Below are 18,025 nucleotides of genomic sequence, written 5' to 3' on the forward strand. Positions count from 1 at the left end.
CAGAAGCGGGGCCAGCACCGCGAGGAATGCTGGTGAAGGCTCCCTCCTCGAAGAGAGCCCTCCGGGATCGAAGCGTCCGCATTGGCAAACGTTCGCAATGCGGTCAGTCGGCCCCTCTCGAGAGCCGACTCAGCGTGCTTCGATCCCAGGCAAGCCACGCACAGCCTGTGTGTATCCCCGCTCGTAATGTAGCGAGGGCAGGGAGGAACACACAATCTGTAACGTGGCTTGGAATCGCCCTTCAAATGTTTGGTCTTTTGCTTTTGCTTAGGCATATTGAGCTGTTTTAGCGATCTTTTTAAGGTAAGGGACAGACAACAATAAATAGGACCAACAGGACAGACTTTTGACATGCACACACAGAGCGCTTGCTGACAGATTCGAAGCTCAAGCCAGCTGCACGGCACGTGCTTTTATAGCTTCCTGGTCGCTACGTCACCCCGCCCGTGACGTCACGCCTTTCCGATGGACTGATTGCACACGATATTCAGAGTCGGTCTCGTCAGGGACGTTCCCCAAAAGCGTTTTTGAAAAGGAAAAGAGTTCCTGAAAAGGAAATATATATATATAATTTATTCCAGTGCTGGAAGCGTTGAATTTTCAACTCCCATTACTCAAGTCTTTAGTGTCACATGATCCTTCGAAACTCATTCTAATTATATGATTTAGTGCTCAATGAACATTTCTTATTTTTATTAATGAACAGTTGTATTGCTTAAAAAAACTGGTATCTTTCTTTCCAGGATTGTTGGATGAATAGACTGTTCAAAATACAGCATTTATTTGAAATAGAAATCTTTGAAACTTTTTTCTTTACTGTCGCTTTTGTTTGAATTGATGCATCCTTGCTGGATAACTGTTCATTTCCAAAACTAAAATAAATAATAATAAAAATCTTACTGACCCTCAACTATTGAACAGTATTGTACATTCAATCTTTCAGAAAAGATTCTATTGTTCATATGTTCGATGTACAGTTACATTTCATTTAGTCATTTAGCAGATGCTTTTATCCAAAGTAACTAACAAATGAAGACAATAGAAGCAAAACAAGTAGGCACAGAAAAAGAATAGAGAAGGGTAGTGTTACAGGGTAATTTTAAATAATAATAAAAATAAAAACAAGTCACAAAATAGAAAAAGGATAGAGAATGAAAGTGTTAGACGGTCAGTTTTTTTAAATAAAAAGAAAAAAAGTTGAAAGAATAGAAATAGAATAGACAAGCCATAGAATCGACATAGAATGGAGAGTGCAAGTGTTAGGTGGTCAATTTTTTAGTAATAAATAAAAAGAAAAAAAGTAGATAAAATAGAAATAGAATAGATAGTGCTAGTGTAAGACGGTTACATGTAGGAAAAGATGGAAGAGATGTTTTTTTAGCCACTTCAATGTACAACTATTGTATATGTACCTATGTGGTAATCAGCATATTCATCATGCAACTTTTGCCTGACTTTCTCTTCTGCTCACTCATGCCATTTATTACACTGCACTTTAAGTCATTTAACCCCATCATTCATTTTCATTCATGTTCTTCACAATAGAAGTCAAAAAGGTGAAGGATAAATTCTACAATATAAGCCAGTAACCTTTTTTAAATATAAGATTTGCTGAGTATTGATTTATGTTATTTTGTTACAAGCTTCCTCCTGGCTCTAAATTTGCATCTTACATTACAGCTACATATTTTTATGTCTGTACCCTCATGGACACATACAGATATTAAAAAAATATGTGAATAAAAAGTATATATTTTGATATACTTTACAGTACATGCGCATACATTGATCAGTACATTTTAAATAGCTCATCTGAAGTATTCTCATATATGTAAACAGTTATTTATTCCTTTCTTTCACACATGCATAACTAAACTTGATTTAAAAATGAAATTAGCATGTACTGGCATACCAGTGCTTGTCAATTGGCATTTTCAAGTCACCTTGTACTTTTATGAATCTCGACTTGTTCCTGCTTTACACAGGATCGCTTATAAAGAAATTAGCATCAAAATGTAATTATGCATGCATTTTAGAAATAAGGACCTAGTAAATGTATGATCTTTTTAGCAGGATTAACAATAGCACTCAAATTATGTGTTCTGATATTACAGCGTTTCAATGTAATTTCATGAATACAGTGTGTCTGGTTCAGGTTTTTGTAAGAACCTCTGTAGTTGTTTGTAGGCGGGTCAGATGGAGTCACAGCCACCAACACTGTATCTGGACTGATTGCTCTCAAAGCCGATGCCACACCCTGGCCTGGGATTGGCAGAGGCGCGAGAACTACATACGGTGGCGTTTCTGGTAAGAGAGAGGGTGTGTGTGTGTGTGTGTGTGTGTGTGTGTGTGTGTGTGTGTGTGTGTGTGTGTGTGTGTGTGTGTGCGGTGTTGGCTGGTGCACTGGCTGCTGAGATGTCTGGGCTTGCTCTGGTCAGGTCCTGCCTGCACAGACAGATGGACTAGATCAGGTGTGAAAGTACTGGACATGCTCTCTGCTCTCTAGAAAAGGAGCTTCAGTGTGGAAGGCTTATAGTAAAAATACATAAATCCGGCTTGAAGTACACTGCAAAAATCTCTCTGTCCATCAGTATTTTTAGATTATTTTCCAATAAATACAAAGTATCCTTAAAACATGATACTTACTCGAGAAAAATAATTATATGTTAAAACATAAATTAAATTAAATTAAATATTATTTTAATTGATAACATTGTTTTCATTCATTACTAGTATTTTTTTTCTTGTTTTAATCATAAATATACAACAGTGTTTTAGTGCCATGTTAAAAAAAAATATGAGATTAAAGTCAAAATATTATGAGAATAAAGTCGAAAAGTTTAGAGAATAAAGTCATAATAGTTCTACTACGAGAATAAAGTCTAAATATAAAGAGAATAAAGTCAAAATATTATGAGAATAAAGTCATAATACTACGAGAATAATGTCTAAATATTTCGAGAATAAAGTTGAAATATTGCGAGAATAAAGTTGTAATACTACGAGAATAAAGTCAAAATATTTCAAGAATAAAGTTGAAATATTACGAGATTAAAGTCGAAATATTATGAGAATAAATTTTCGCATATTTAGAATTTTCACAAAAACAGTTTACTGAATTGTTTCACATAAATACAGCGATCTGATCATTAAAAAGCTTGAAAAACACATTATTGTAAGACAATTTGTGTTTTGCTATAAAACTGATTTTGAAAGCTGAGACATAGATAGATATCTCTCTCATGTCTTTTCGTTGAGTAATCACTGAGTTGCAGTTCATTTTAATGACGCGTTTCTAAATGAAGATCACCGCAGACCAAGGCTGCAGACAGCACACCTTGTTTGTTATCTTTATTTTATAAATGCACAAAGTTTTGTTATTATGTCTTTATGCAAATAAAAGTAGACCCTTTACAGATTCGATTGATGTATTGCTCATATCTGTACGATCAAGACTGAAAGTGTAATTTAAGTTGATTTTGGGGTTATCAGGAGAAAATGCCTCATCACGCGTATACGCGTTAATCGACTCCAGAGGGTTAAAAGTAGGTCTATCAAAAGCACGAATCTTATTGCTATTGGGCGCAATACAAATAACGAATGCAATAATAATAATCCCACATATATTTGTAGTGTTAAAAAAATTTAAAAGATTAAATAAGAGAGCTACAGCGCCCCCCAAAAGGAATCTTGATTGGGTGTGTGGGCTGATTTTAAGATAAAAAGTTGTTCCTGTTCAGTCTGTTAATAAAAATAAAATTCTTGATATTAAGCTGTGTCCTTAAAACTGACTGCTCCTCATCCCAGTAAGATGATGTGGCTGCTCAGACGCAACAATATTCAAATCAATCCTGGTGGCCTGCAACTTCTCCCGGTGCTCTCAATCCGGGACATTTGCATGCGCAATAAAGGCCTACTCTCAAAATATTCTAAGTTTTAAATTCTCAAAACATTTCTAATTCATTCTCGTAATTTCGACTTTATTCTCTTAACATTTTCATTTTATTCTCTAAGTATTTCGACTTTATTCTCTTAACATTTCGATTTTATTCTCGAAGTATTTTGACTTTATTCTTGAAGTATTTTGACTTTATTCTCGTAATATTTCGACTTTATTCTCGAAATATTTAGACTTTCTCATAATCTTAGATTTTAATTTTTTTCAACATGGCACTAAATGGCCGTCGGAATACATACAACTAAATTTAAAAATATATATATATATTAAAATAAATGAGACTTTAAACAAGAAATAAATAAAATGTAAATACAATTTCTAGAATTGTTTTATCATTTAAATGAACTTGAATTCAAGATCCTAATTACTGTCTTACTTTGAATGTGGTTGCAACTTTGTCTTTATTGTCAGGTGAAACATAATAGGCTCTTTGTGAATATTTGGATGCTGTTGTTCTAATTAGTATTTGTCATTCCAAATAAAATAATCAAGTGTTGGGGGTGGGGGGTATTTGTTTATTTTTTTAATATTTGTAAAAATCCATAACTCCATCCAAAAGACATACATAAATTCACTTTAATTCATCATATCATAATTACTATAATAATTTTTCATACATTAATGGTAAAATGGTAAAGAACATGTCAATATGTGTCATATAGCATACCACTAATGAAAACAATCTCTGTGGTCACTGATATTATAAACAGCAAACAGTTCACGTATGTGCTTTATAGTTTAAGCTGTGTACAGTTGAGCATGTTAAAGCTTCACCTCAGAACACCTTTCCCTTCTCCCTTCAGCTGAGCTGCCACAATGTCTGCAGAGGCAAGGACAGGGTCAGAAACACGACCTGCATTAAAAATTAATACTCGTACTATTGAGGCTCTATTTTATGCAAGCAAAACTGACTGGCTGTCATATTTTTCACTTTTAAAGTCTTATGGGCCTCACCATGCAGCTCTCCCATGGGACCTTGCAGCAATGGTCTAAGACTCTGCTTGAGACCAACCTATTGATCAGCAGGACCCTAAAGGGCCCGTACGGCCCCACATATTTTATCTGCTCCCAGTACAGCAGCTCTCTTCAGACTTTTAGTTTCAGAAGCCATATCCAGAGCATAAAACCATGTGCAGAGCATCCAGGGGCACGTAAATGTGTGCCGCCCTGAGCTCTCGGTGGAGCTGGCTTGATTCTCTAATGTATTCAGTAATTTAATGTTTAACTCAGCAGCAGTGGCCAGGTTTAAGGTGCTTTGATTTATGTGGCATGTGGCATAAACTCTAAGTGTAGAGGAAATCAATCTTTTCTGTGGCATTTTTTTTTTTTTTTTTTTTTTTTTTTTTTTTACTTTTTAATCACAGTTTTGGTACTGCTGACTTGCATTAGCCACTAATGTTTAGTATAGGGATAGAGAGGGTATTTTAAACTTTAAGACTCTATCTCATTAGTTGATTAATAAAAAGTTGTTTAGTGCTGTTTTGTTACCTGTCCCCATTTTTGTTCTCAGAATTGTTCAATAGTCGAGATGAGGGATTTTCCTTTGGTGTAAGTCTGAAGAGGTTTCCGTCCATGCATAGGTCCAAATAATAACTTAAACAGGGCTGCGTTTCCCTAAAGCAACTATTGTCATAAGTTCTGTCATTACCAACAGAGTTCACAGACTAAAAGTCAGAAGGTATGTTAAAAGATCACTTATTGAAATGTATCTTGTAACCACTCAGTTACTCTCAGTTGTTAATCTTAACCTCTAATATTATAGTCGTGATTCAAATAAGAGGGTTCCATGTATAATTTACATATCATTCTCAATAAACGATTATTATCGGGAAATTTAATATAGGTGAATCACTAGTTTGGATAGCTGGGAAATTAAATTACATTAAAACTTCAACTGAATATCAAGTTATGTAGAATTACATTTATAAAGAAGCATTATATTTTGTGATTTCACTGTAACAGATGGCTGTTGATGAGCAGTATAGGACAGAGGAGTGTGAGTGAGCGGAACATATTGGAAGGCTAATCACTGATTTTTAGGGGAATGGAATGAAAAAACAAATATGATCTAGTATCACCTAGAATTTATTGCAAATTCTCTGGTTGACATTAACGATACCTTATGAACGTTAGAGGTCGTAAACCCTCGATAGTCTCTCAAGATGTACAATACAGAGTAGAGCTTCTCAAGCTGTAGTACACAAATGTTCCTAGTAGTCTGCAGGTGAAAAAAAATACATAAATAAATAAATAAATAAAATGTTAACACTGCACAATTCGTTGAAATAAAGTCAGAATTATGATAGTCTTTCTTATGATGTTAGAGCAATGCAGAAGGCTGCAATCTAATTTAATAATAAGATAAATATAGTCTGTATGTGCTGGGTTCTTCAGCGCTCTGTTTTGTTGTCTGCTCAGAGTGACTTAAAGTATATGCACACTTCAAACTCCATCTCTAATGGTGTTTTGAGATTTGTTTGCTTCAAATTTATGGTGTGGTTTAATTATAATGAGGTTTACCTTTTACACATTTTTGTTAGTATACTGACCTAATAAATTAACACAAGACAAGAAGGATATGAGCCTTTTCAAGATTCAGAATGAGAAATATAGTCAAGACATCATTCAGCTAGAAATGAAACATTTTTTTTTTCAATATTTAACCTCTAATTGTTCCAAACCCGATACTTTTGTTCATCTCTGAGACACAAATGAAGATATTTTGAATTAAATTTGAGAGATTTCTGGACCACCATTAAAATTCCAAAACTTTCAAGCAGATCAACCATGTGAGAGCAAACCTCATTGGTTTTTATATAGTTCTTGTACGAGCTCTATGTGTGTGCGCTGATCAAAGTTGATATACACTGTAAGTAAAAGCAGAAATTAAATATGTTCATCACAAAGCAAGTGTGTCCCTTCAGAAGACTTGGATTAAGCCACTCTATTTATGACCCTCTTTATAAACTTTTGACATGCTAAAGTTTTTCTGCAATAGGCTTTCAACAGAGTAGCGGAAATCTCTCAGGTTTAATTAAATTCTTCATTTGTGTTCTGAAGATACGAAAGTCTTACGATTTAGAATAACATGATGGTCAGTAATTAATGACAATTTCCATTTTTGGGCACACTATCCCTTTCTTGATGGTTTGACACACTATCTTAAAAAAAAAATCTGTAATGTATTTGTACACTTTCAAAGAGTGTGATTTTTTTATTAATTATTACGATTTCTTTCTGCCATTGTAATTATTGTATATACACATTTGCTATTATTTAGTCTGTGTATACTGCTTCAGATACAGCTTCTGTTTCATCTTTGCTGTGTAGTAATGACTGAAAATGTTTGTGTGTAGAGAAAAACATTTCTATGTTTATGATTATATTAATTTATGAGAAATGATTTGCAGTCCGGATGGAGCCAATATGGGGTACGGATCCAGGCCGCGGTCCGGTAATTGCTGACCTCTAGTCTAGATCATATGGTCACTTTATTTTTCCCCTGGTTGAGCTTCCCACTGTGATTTCATTTAGCTGGCAGCGTGCTCCTCATTTGATGTGTGTTTTAATGATTGGTCATGCCGACCGGCTAGTCTGCTGTGACAGATATATTATTGTATCTCTTTCATTGTGCATGGAAAACCATGTTCCCCAGACACCCTGGCAGCATCGGCAGGCGTAATTAACAGAGAGCTGCACCGTCATTGCCGTCTCTTATTTGCTTTTGTTATCTGGCCGGGTCTTTTTGAGGCACAACATATTCGGGTGAAGATAAAAATCATAGAGGATGCAGAGACCCCACGCTCCATCTCGCTCTGTGTTTGGAATTATTAATCAGAGTGTCTGGCATCGGGAGCGGATGCCTCGCACTAACAGATGCCACCGATGGCCTCACTGAGCTGTCAATCACCTCAGCACGGGACCAGACTGAGGATGGCGCTCGTCCGGAGCTGTGCACGCTCACGTTGGAAGCTGTGATAGGACCTGCTTAGAGTAATGAGGTATTGATTAAAGGTACAGAGCGATAGCAAGTCCAGGACCATCTCTGTTCGAAGCACAGACTGTGCTGTCTGTAAAGCACAAGTGTGATGCCGCTTAACACAAGCAGCCTACAGGAAAAAGAAGAAGAAAAGAACTAGGGAAAGTAGGTTCATAGCAAAAGCCTCAGTAACCATAGGTTTTTGTTCTTTCACACTTAAGCTCACCATAGCAAGCGCGTACAAAGTGCTGAGAAATTATATCAAGTTATTAGATTGTAAGTGCATTTTTCCATTTAATGTGAAACATTTAAGCATGTTCTCCTCTTATGTTCATGTTTTTTTTATTTTTTTTATTTACATAAATATTATGTAACAAAGCTAACCTATTAGTAGCTAATAAGTAGCTAATTTAGTGTCTGTAAATGACATATGTAAATAATTTTTATTTTCATATATATGTATATTTTATGGAAATCACAACTGTGAATTAAACTAACATAAATTTGGGTTTAGACTGTCCTAAAACATTTAAACTGTCCTAAATGTTGGAAGAAAATAGTTCTCAGGTTAACAGTCTATGTTTTGCTAACCGTTTGTTGGGGTGGGGGGTACAGCTACAGTTTTAACAATTACATTTAAAAAAAAATTATAATTTCATAAAATACTCTGTGTTGTTGTAAACAAAGACATATCTTCATCAAGATGTTACTAATTATTTCTTGCATTGAAATACATTTAATTTGCAGTTTTAGGTAAAATTCACAGGTAAAGGTGATTCGATTGTTAACTCAGTAAGACAAATATATAGAGTATAGATTTGTCATGACCAGAAAGTCATGATATGAAATACAGTACAGAGTACACTAAATGAAATTGTTCATTAAGAATGTTCTGTAATTAAATAAAACTACAGGTATTCTGTTGCAGTGTTGTTTGAGTGAAGTACTAATGCAGTGATGAAGTACAGTTACTCAAGTACTTAAAACCCCTGCTCAAGAGACAATATTAGAACACCTGAGCTAAGTTTAGCATTTGCTTGGCTGTGCTGCTGTTGACATGCAGTGAACTTGTGCCGACAACTTCACCACAGGTCCTGGTGACAAACAGGCGTGAGCGACCCCGTTTGACAAGGACATGTTGGGATTGTCAGAGCAACATGAGCTGTCAGCACAGCCAGCGTGAAAAAACAAGAACAAAGCACAGGGAAGGACAGAGTCAGTGCCACAATAACATCACAACAATATCACAGGACTGAAGCTTTTCTTGAGTGGAAGTGTGCTGCCTGACAACATTATCTGTGTCGGTTGCCATCACCTGACAAGTGCTTTGATGGCTCTCAACCTTTGTTGCAGAAGTCATGTCCATAATAATGTGATTGCGACATTACTCACAGTACAATAGCCCATTGCCGGATGAGTTGTAGCAGAAGCAGTCTTACTGGAACATTATTACCATCATACGTATTTGACTCGCTCAGACATTTAAGAATGATGTGTTCAGAGCTCTAGCCTCTCGACTTAAACTGTACTGAGCCAAACCCCATCTCTAAATCACACCCAAATGGCTTTCATTGTGAGCCAAGTGATGTCTTCTCATGATATTAGGTTGTCAGAACAGAGCAGAGATGACAAATTCTACCTGACATGCCATCCATTCAGACAACAGGTGGAAGAGCAGAAAGAAGTGAGGGTGGCAGGAATTGCCAGAGGCTTAGGGAAGCGCCCATATGTACATAATTAACCATGCAGCATGGGGATAAAAAAAAAAGAAGTGCCGTGATTGAATTTATTTATCTCCCCATTTTTGGGAATATTGTGGGTGATGAAGATAGTTTAGCATGCTGGAGTGCAGCTAAAAAAGAAGCTGTCTCTCGCCATCAAACGGTGGAAATGGAGTTCTGAGCAAAATGAATGTGGGCAACCGTACGGCTGTGATCAATGAATGGGAACCTGCTGGGAAAATGAGGTTAAATGTAATGTGATAAACACTTCCATGTATCTGGCTGATCAGAAAGCCACTTGGCTTTCATTAGGGAATCCTGCCTACCTGTGAGATGAAAAGAGAAAGGAACGGGGAGGGTTGTACTGCTGCATAGGGGAACCCAGACACCTGTAGACAGTCGCTCTGAACCCAAACCCGGTGAGCTGCCTCACTGTCCACTGACTGCTTATAAGGTTGCATCCTAACTGATATGGAACATTGTAAGTGACTATTATGAAACACTGTACATAGCTCTACATGCCACACAACCAGGACTCCACTCTGGAGACTCAGCTTACATAAGAGCACTGCAGGAATGAGTACTAAAAACCCTAAAACAATAATTTTTGCAGTACCAATTCCATATTCAGAAGACAATAGTGTTTTGGTTAAATGCCTGAAATAAGTTCTGTGGTTAAGACAAACTCATGATATTGTTTTAATTTTACTACAAAAATGAATCTGTCATTCCCCAGTCATGATTTTTTAAGCTTTCAGGTTTTTTGAAAAGTGTGTTTTGCTTAATGTGACTGGTTGTCTGGAACATTAAAAATCATCATGCCAAACAGGTAAACTATTAACTAACTAATGAGCCCCACATTTAAACTTTTTTGGTCCCCCTAGAAACAAGTACAAGTACGTACTAGACCACTTTTACAGCCTTGTTGCCTTTACACTCGCTCTCATGCAAACTATTTTAACTAAAACTTACCAACTTTTAAATATTAAATAAATATCAAAGCAATTGTCAGAAGTGATGTTAAAGTTGTGGTGTAGTTTTTTCATAGTCTTTAAATTTGTATTTATTTATTTATTAATTTTTTGACAATTTTATTTAGGATTTAGAATTTAAACAATTTGTGGTAATTTGTGAATATTATGTTTATAAACAAAACATGCAAGAATGGAAACATCTTGTATGTTTTTCAAGGGAGAACCAGGGTGATGCTAACTTTTGGGTTGAAATAAAAAAATATATCACTGTGGCACTCTATTGATCTCAGAAGATGCTGACATTAGCATGTTGCCAACCAAACTGCATAAAAATACATTAAAACATACTGTAGTAATAAAGTCAATTTGAATTATATTAAACAATGTATTGAGACTGCTCCTGAATATTTTTGTGGATATATATATATATATATATATATATATATGTAGGTCTAAATCAGTCTGACATAATGACATCATCACATGGTGCAGCTATTTGGTACTTCTGTATAAGCAGCTAATGAGATTGCTGCTTAACATTTAAATACTTGGCTAGTGCTTGCTGTAGCAGTTGCAGCACGCTTCAGAAACCCTCCACCTATATAGATCTGCTATGAGGTGATTCATATATGCTTAAACCAATTTAACCAATTTAATGTACTTGTATCCTTGCCGAATAAAAGTATCAATTTCTTAATGACCCCAAATATTTGAATAGTAGTCTATTTATAAGGTATGCTCTCTGGTCACAAGTTGGATTTGTAATATGTATGAACTGATTTTAAATAATTATTGCTTTACATTTAATAATGTTTTACCTCCTCTATCTGGCTAGGTAATTCAATCCGCCCCATAGCTCTGTGTGTGGTGTCAGCTGTAGCGAAAGCTCTTCCTGGCTTCCCGATTTTGGCTACTGGAGGTATTGACTCGGCAGAGTCTGGATTACAGTTCCTACATGCTGGAGCATCTGTTCTGCAGGTAACCACTTACATTCATAGCCAACTACCATCAACTTCACCAGCGACTGTAGGATTGAACTGACAACCTTTTGTTTACCAGTCTAGACCTTTAATCAGGTCTGTGCCGCCCCTCAGCCTAATAACGTTCACATTTGTAGGACCACAGCTTGGGTAAAAAAGATATTAGTTTTGTTTTTATACAATATGCAAGCTTAAAGTCTGGGTTAAAACATATATATTAAGTAGTCTGTTCTAATCAGTCCTTAATAAGGAGTCTAATAATGGCTACACTCATACAGATCTGCTACAGCTGAGGAGCAACAACAATCTCAGAGCAAACTGCAATTTACAACACGGCTCTGAACAAGTTGTTAGTGCAAATAAACCCATTATCTCAACATGATGCCACAGCCTCCAAATTCTCTTTTTAAATAAATAAATCAAAACACTCTCATTATGTGCAGAAATAACGTTTCACAAGTGCCTGGGAGTTCTGGAGGGGAAAAGACTGGAATTAAAACATTTTAATCACACCCACATGTAATAGCAGAGTGCTGGCTTGTAGTATTAGGAGAAATTGTAAACTTGCCAGCTCCTCACCACACTACAGTTGAATCAGTGTCACCAGCGGGTTACAGGAACACATCTTAGCTCCATCTTCTGCTTGAATTAGATTAGTCCAATGAGCTGCTCTGGCGAACAATGTTAACTTTTCACAGACTCAAGACAAACAACACGTGATAGTAGGGTAAGTAAGAGTGTTATTTATAATTAACACTTCTGCATTCAGTGTGTATGAAGTTTGGTACACATATATTCCTCTACGGTACTCATGATGATCAAAACAATATGGATTTTGTGTGGGGTAGAGCTGTAATCGGGCCTTAAAAGTTAGGCCCGACAGGAGCCGACAGGAGACAGCTTTTTTACAGCCCGACATTATTTAAATGTGCGCACGCACAAAACTCTTTTTCCTTTTGTCAATAATGAGTAACATCTCAGCATTCTAGACATAGGCTCATTTAACCTAAAAATAGACCAACGCACCAATAAAAACAAGTCATTTTTAACAAATTAAATTAAGATAAATTTTAAATTAAGATGGGTATTTGGCAATAACGAAATTAAGATAAAGGCTCCGCCGGATTTGCTTCGCACTAGCAGCTAACATTTAATAAAAGAATAATGCCAACATTAGCGTAAATACTCTGTCCACATTATGCATTTAAGACTCAATGAATATTTAGTTATCATTCGAAAAACCTTTACTCACAGAGATTAGGCTAGCCTACATGTTTTTGAGGAGGAGAATTATTGAATCCACTGTACATGTACGTTAAATGTCTTCAGCGCGTTCCTGCGCTCACTGATGGTGCGTCATTATTCACTCATTATTCTCATTATAAACATGGTCAAAACTTTTCCACACCTCAGACTTTGCTTTAGTTGCTGGTGCAACCAAAACATAATCGCCAGAGGCAAGCCTCCGTTACACCTACCCTGCATTCATTTTCGCATCTTTCTCGCGCTAATCGAAACACATCACATGACCGCTCGTTTACCTCGCAAACCGGAGCGCAAGCCCGAGCCCGACCCGGGCCCGCGTAAGATGATATAAATTAAGCCCGAACCCGTCGGGTCCCATCGGGTCCCGTCGGGTTCGGGCAAAGATCTTCAGCTCTAGTGGCTCGCGCGATAGAGCCTATTTACACTGTGAAAATAGCATTTTTTGTGCGATACTGTAGATGCTATTTGTTAAAATAGCAGGATATTCTACTAATTACTTATTGCAAATAGAGGCAATCATATGCACCTCAGCATTGTAATTTTACAAATTAATAAAAATCTAATTATTAAATAGATGCCACCTAATTGGAACAAAAGGCATAGACCTATACACTAACCTATACTGATACTTTTGTTTTCAGCTTTTTGATTATTTCCTTAAGTTTTATAAAAAAAAAAAAAATTCTTATGTGATTTGAAATTTGACAACTAAAAAGGGAGAAAAAAAGTTTGCCAAAAGGCAGATTCGAACCTATTTCGATAGCGTCAAAAAGAGTAGCTATGACTCCCACTTTATCATCTACGCCACTGAATCTGATGATTGAGAGTCGTCTTTTGTAATTTGTAAAACAAATAATTTTTTATTATTATTATTATTATTATTTCCAACAGTTAAACCATTGCCCACACAAAAAAAAAACAGGGTGTGCTTCAGCAACCTCGGCAGCCCTACTTCCTGCTTCTATGTTAAGCAGCACAACTCTTTTTAACATTGAAATTAATCGGAAATGTTTATTGAGCACAAAATCAATTGTCATTTGACAGTTCTATTTTGTACAGTGTTGCAGTTTTTATTATAAATTATGTATCCATGCAAAAATCCATATTTTTTTTAAAATTCATTTGCAAGAGTAATCTTTAATCAAACATATTACCTTTCCTTTACCTTCTCAAAAACATCTCTTCTCTTCATGACGTAAAACTCGAAAAATGGGTTGGACCATGCTGACTGTCCAATGGCCAAGCATTTTAGTACCCTTTATTTGAAATTGGATTGACAGGCAATCTGACCAATCATAATACCAAATTTGCTATTTTATCAAACAAACACACCATATTGGAAAGTTAACATCAGTAGTCTAACTTGAAAATGGTGTATTGGAATCTTTCCGCAGTTGAGACAACATATCTTTTGATGTTCATGTATTTTTCACTGTGTGATGATATGTGGCATAAGAATGCACTTGCTTCAATTCAAGCGGCACGTAAACCAATGATCTCCCTTTCATCTTTACTACTCATTATAGCACAAATTAAACTTGAATGAACATCAGAGTTATGGTGCCTCTACCGCGGAAAGATGTCAATATACCATAGTCCACTGATGTTAATCCTGTTTGGTTTGTTTATTAGACAAAATGACAAATTCAGGCATTATGATTGGTCAGAAAGCTTGTCACTCGGATATACGCCACAATAGGAAAGAAAAAACTTCCGCAACTTCCGTTTCATGCTGACTTTAATACATTTTTGAAGGATCATGTGGCACTGAAGATGGAAAGTAATGACTTCCAAAAATTAAACTCTGTCAACAAAGAAAGAAATTACATTTTAAAATATATGAAAAAAGAAAACAATCAATCTGAATTGTAATAATATTTCAACCCTTTTAGCAATGACCTTCTGTGGCTTACCCTCCTTGTGGAGGGAGTTGATGGTTGTCTTCTGGACATCTGTCAAGTCAGTAATCTTTGTGGTTGATGTTCTAAACTAGCTCAAGAGGTACCCAGTATTTATACTCAAAATTGATCAAACTAATCAAGCTCAAAATGGAATATTCCAATTTTTTGAGATACTGAATTTTTTTATTTTCCTAAAAAAATAAAAATAAAAAACTCTTGAAAAATTTCAGTTTGTGTGCAAACAATATAGAATATAAGAAAGTTTGCTTTTTTTAATTAAACAACAAAAAATAAATAACTTATCCATGATATTCACATTTTTTTAGATGCACCTGTATTTTTGATCACTACACCTATAAATATATAAATTGCAAACACCAAGAGGAGTCTAAACCTGAAACTGCATGTACTGTAACTGCATGTCAGGTTTTAAATTCCAGTTTTGGAGCTTACTTGTAAAGACAAAGTTAAAATATCTTGAAATTAACTCAAGTATTAGTAAATAGATTTACATGCTGGAGTGATGTGGTGTGATGTACAATATTTTTTTATCATTAATTAAATTAAAATAATCCATGCACATGATTTGTTAAGACAGCTCTTAGACAGGGCAACCAAAACACTATTGTAATAGTGAAGTCTTGATGTGACAAAAGTGTGAATGAGATTCTAACTGTCAGTAGGGAAAAGAATTCACATAGCTTAGAAATGTTGTGAAAGTGATAATATGCTGTTTTAAAAGCATTCTTAGTATAGTTTTAAAAAAGAATTACATATCTGTCAATCACGATTCTTATTTTTTTGAACATTCAGAGACAATTAGTGTATATATGGCACAATAAAAACTGTATTTACATTTAAAGAGTCTTTAGTTGTAATCTTTAGATATAGTCCATAAGTCTGCTAATTGGTTTGTGGGCATCTGGTAAAAAGTAAAAAAAAAAAAAAACAATTCATTTACATACTGATGATGGATATTGATTCTTTACACCAGCTAATAGATGCACATAATGTTTAAATAATAAAGGACTTGTAACTGAGTCATGTGGAATACCACAAGTTGTCTGGTGTCAGCATAGTATTTATTGTCACTTATGATCTAAACTTATCTAGAACTGAGACTAATAGGCCAGTCAGTCAAGTACAGTTTTATGATCAACAGTTTTATAGACAGCAATGAGATCAGACAGATCTATGATTGACAGATTACCTTGTTATCTAGCAGATCTGTTAAAAGAGCAATTTTAGGGCTATGGTAAGGCCAGTGAGATGGTGAGACAGGCTCTAATATCTCATTAGGATTATTAATGCTGAGACAGTTATTGAGCTGTAAGAATATTGTTTTCAATAATCAGGATCACTTTGCTTCACCAGAGGCCTAACAATTGCTGTCTTTAAACTATGTGGTGAAATACTTGCTTGAGGAACTGATTAACAATGTTCAGGATGTCCAATAATTAGGATTTTAAAACTGTTTTGAGCAAGTTAGCGTGTAATGGGTCAAAAAAGACTTTTAAAGAATTCATAAGTGATGTGACCTGGGTGAATTTATTAAGCTGATGACTAGGAAAATGGACATATTACTTTCTATAGCAGTAGATGGAGAGCTAGAAACCACTTCAAAAGGAGAAGTGCCAGCTATGGTTTGTCTGATGGTAGCAGATTTTATCAGTGAAGAATACTGCAAACTGCACTTTTCCATTGGGAAATGGTTAGATGATATTTGAGGTGAGGGGTTAAACAGCCTCTCTATGGTGGAGAAGATGAATCTAGGATAGTCTTTGTGTCTGTTAAACATGAGATTGTCTGGCAGACTTCATCTCATTATCGAAGGGGTCATATCATGAGGAATAAAACTTGATCTTTTGAGAGAAAAAAATCGATGATGAAAACACTATGACTTTCAAAACTTCCTCCCAAATCCAAAAAGACCATGTATTGAGTCTATAAGCTACAAAACTGACTCATTCTAAACTGATGTCAGGGAGATATATACTTACAGTTTGAAAATTTGGGGTTGGTAAAATGTAATGCTCTTGAAAGTCTCTTATGCTCACCAAGTTTACATTTACTTGATTAGAATACAAGTAACAACATTGAAATTGTTATTACAATTTAAAATTACTGTTTTCTATTTTATTGTTTTAAAATGTAATTTTTGATGGCAAAGTTTAATTTTTTACTCCAGTCTTCAGTGTCACATTATCCTTCAGAAAGCATTCTAATGTGCAGATTTGGTGCTCCAGAAACATTTCTTGCTATCATTGTTGACAACAGTTGAGCTGCTAAATATTTTTATGCAAAGTATGATACATTTTTGTTCAGGATTGACCAGAATTTATTTGAAATAGAAATTGTTTGCACAATCTTGCTAAATAAAGGTTCTTTAAAAAATAATCATACTGACCCAAACTTTTGAACAGTAGTGAATGTCAACATTTACATATTCAATGTTCTGAAACAGTGAATTAAAAATGAGACAACTGAATAGTTGCTATTATTCTTAAAAAGTAGAACAAACTAAAGAGTTTAAGTTGTTTCTGGCTGTATGTAGCTCAAAGGTTTGGCCATTTTTTTTAATCTGAAGAAAAATGAGATTTCAGAGCTTCAGCAGAGAGGAAGATTATCAGAAATCAACAACTTAAATGAAATGAAACACAGTTCTATTGCTCTGAAAGCACACAATCAGCTTTCTTTCTATTTTGCTGTATTGAGCTACTGAATACACTGCCTTTAAGAAGACCCACACACTCTAAAAAGATGATGTTGATAGTGTAATCACTGGTCTTTCACAAAGTCTGGGGTGAGCATCTCTATGGCTAGTCGCCTCAGGGTCGTTTTAAAAAACGAAACTCTCTGTGGTGTTTTTTCTGGTTAACCTTTAGTGATTTGTGTTGCAATTAAAGAGGCAAAATCCGCCTGTTGTGGAGAGAATGCTTTTTTTAAGTCATGAAGGATGTTTAAGGTTGTTGGTGTTAGTAACATAGCTGCGAGGTTGATGCTAAAAGGCTTGAGAGTAATTTACTTTCCTCTGCTTGGCGTGAAAGAAGCCCCAGGCTCCATGACCATTTGACCAATGGTGGCTCTCAGCTAAGCTGTGCTGTAAAATGTGATGTGAGAAACCTATCTAGTTTTGCACAAAATCTAACAAAATCTTCTGTGATCGATATCAACGAAGATAGTTTGTCCTTCTTTTTCTTTTCTTTTCCATTTTGGGTTTTAGTTTACATTACATTACACGCAAAA

At 35.4% G+C, this 18,025-nt stretch overlaps 1 protein-coding gene across 1 annotated transcript in view; it reads left to right on the top strand.

The window, feature by feature from the left end:
* The window catches only part of dpydb (dihydropyrimidine dehydrogenase b), a 101,305-nt gene extending 89,699 nt beyond the window's left edge, over nt 1–11,606 (top strand). The window contains 1 exon segment of the mRNA XM_059502677.1: nt 11,468–11,606. The gene's annotated coding sequence lies outside the window, so the exon portion shown is untranslated.
* The last annotated feature ends 6,419 nt before the right edge of the window (nt 11,607–18,025 follow it).

This window comes from Carassius carassius, chromosome 20 (assembly GCF_963082965.1).
Source record: "Carassius carassius chromosome 20, fCarCar2.1, whole genome shotgun sequence".
Taxonomy (NCBI): domain Eukaryota; kingdom Metazoa; phylum Chordata; class Actinopteri; order Cypriniformes; family Cyprinidae; genus Carassius; species Carassius carassius.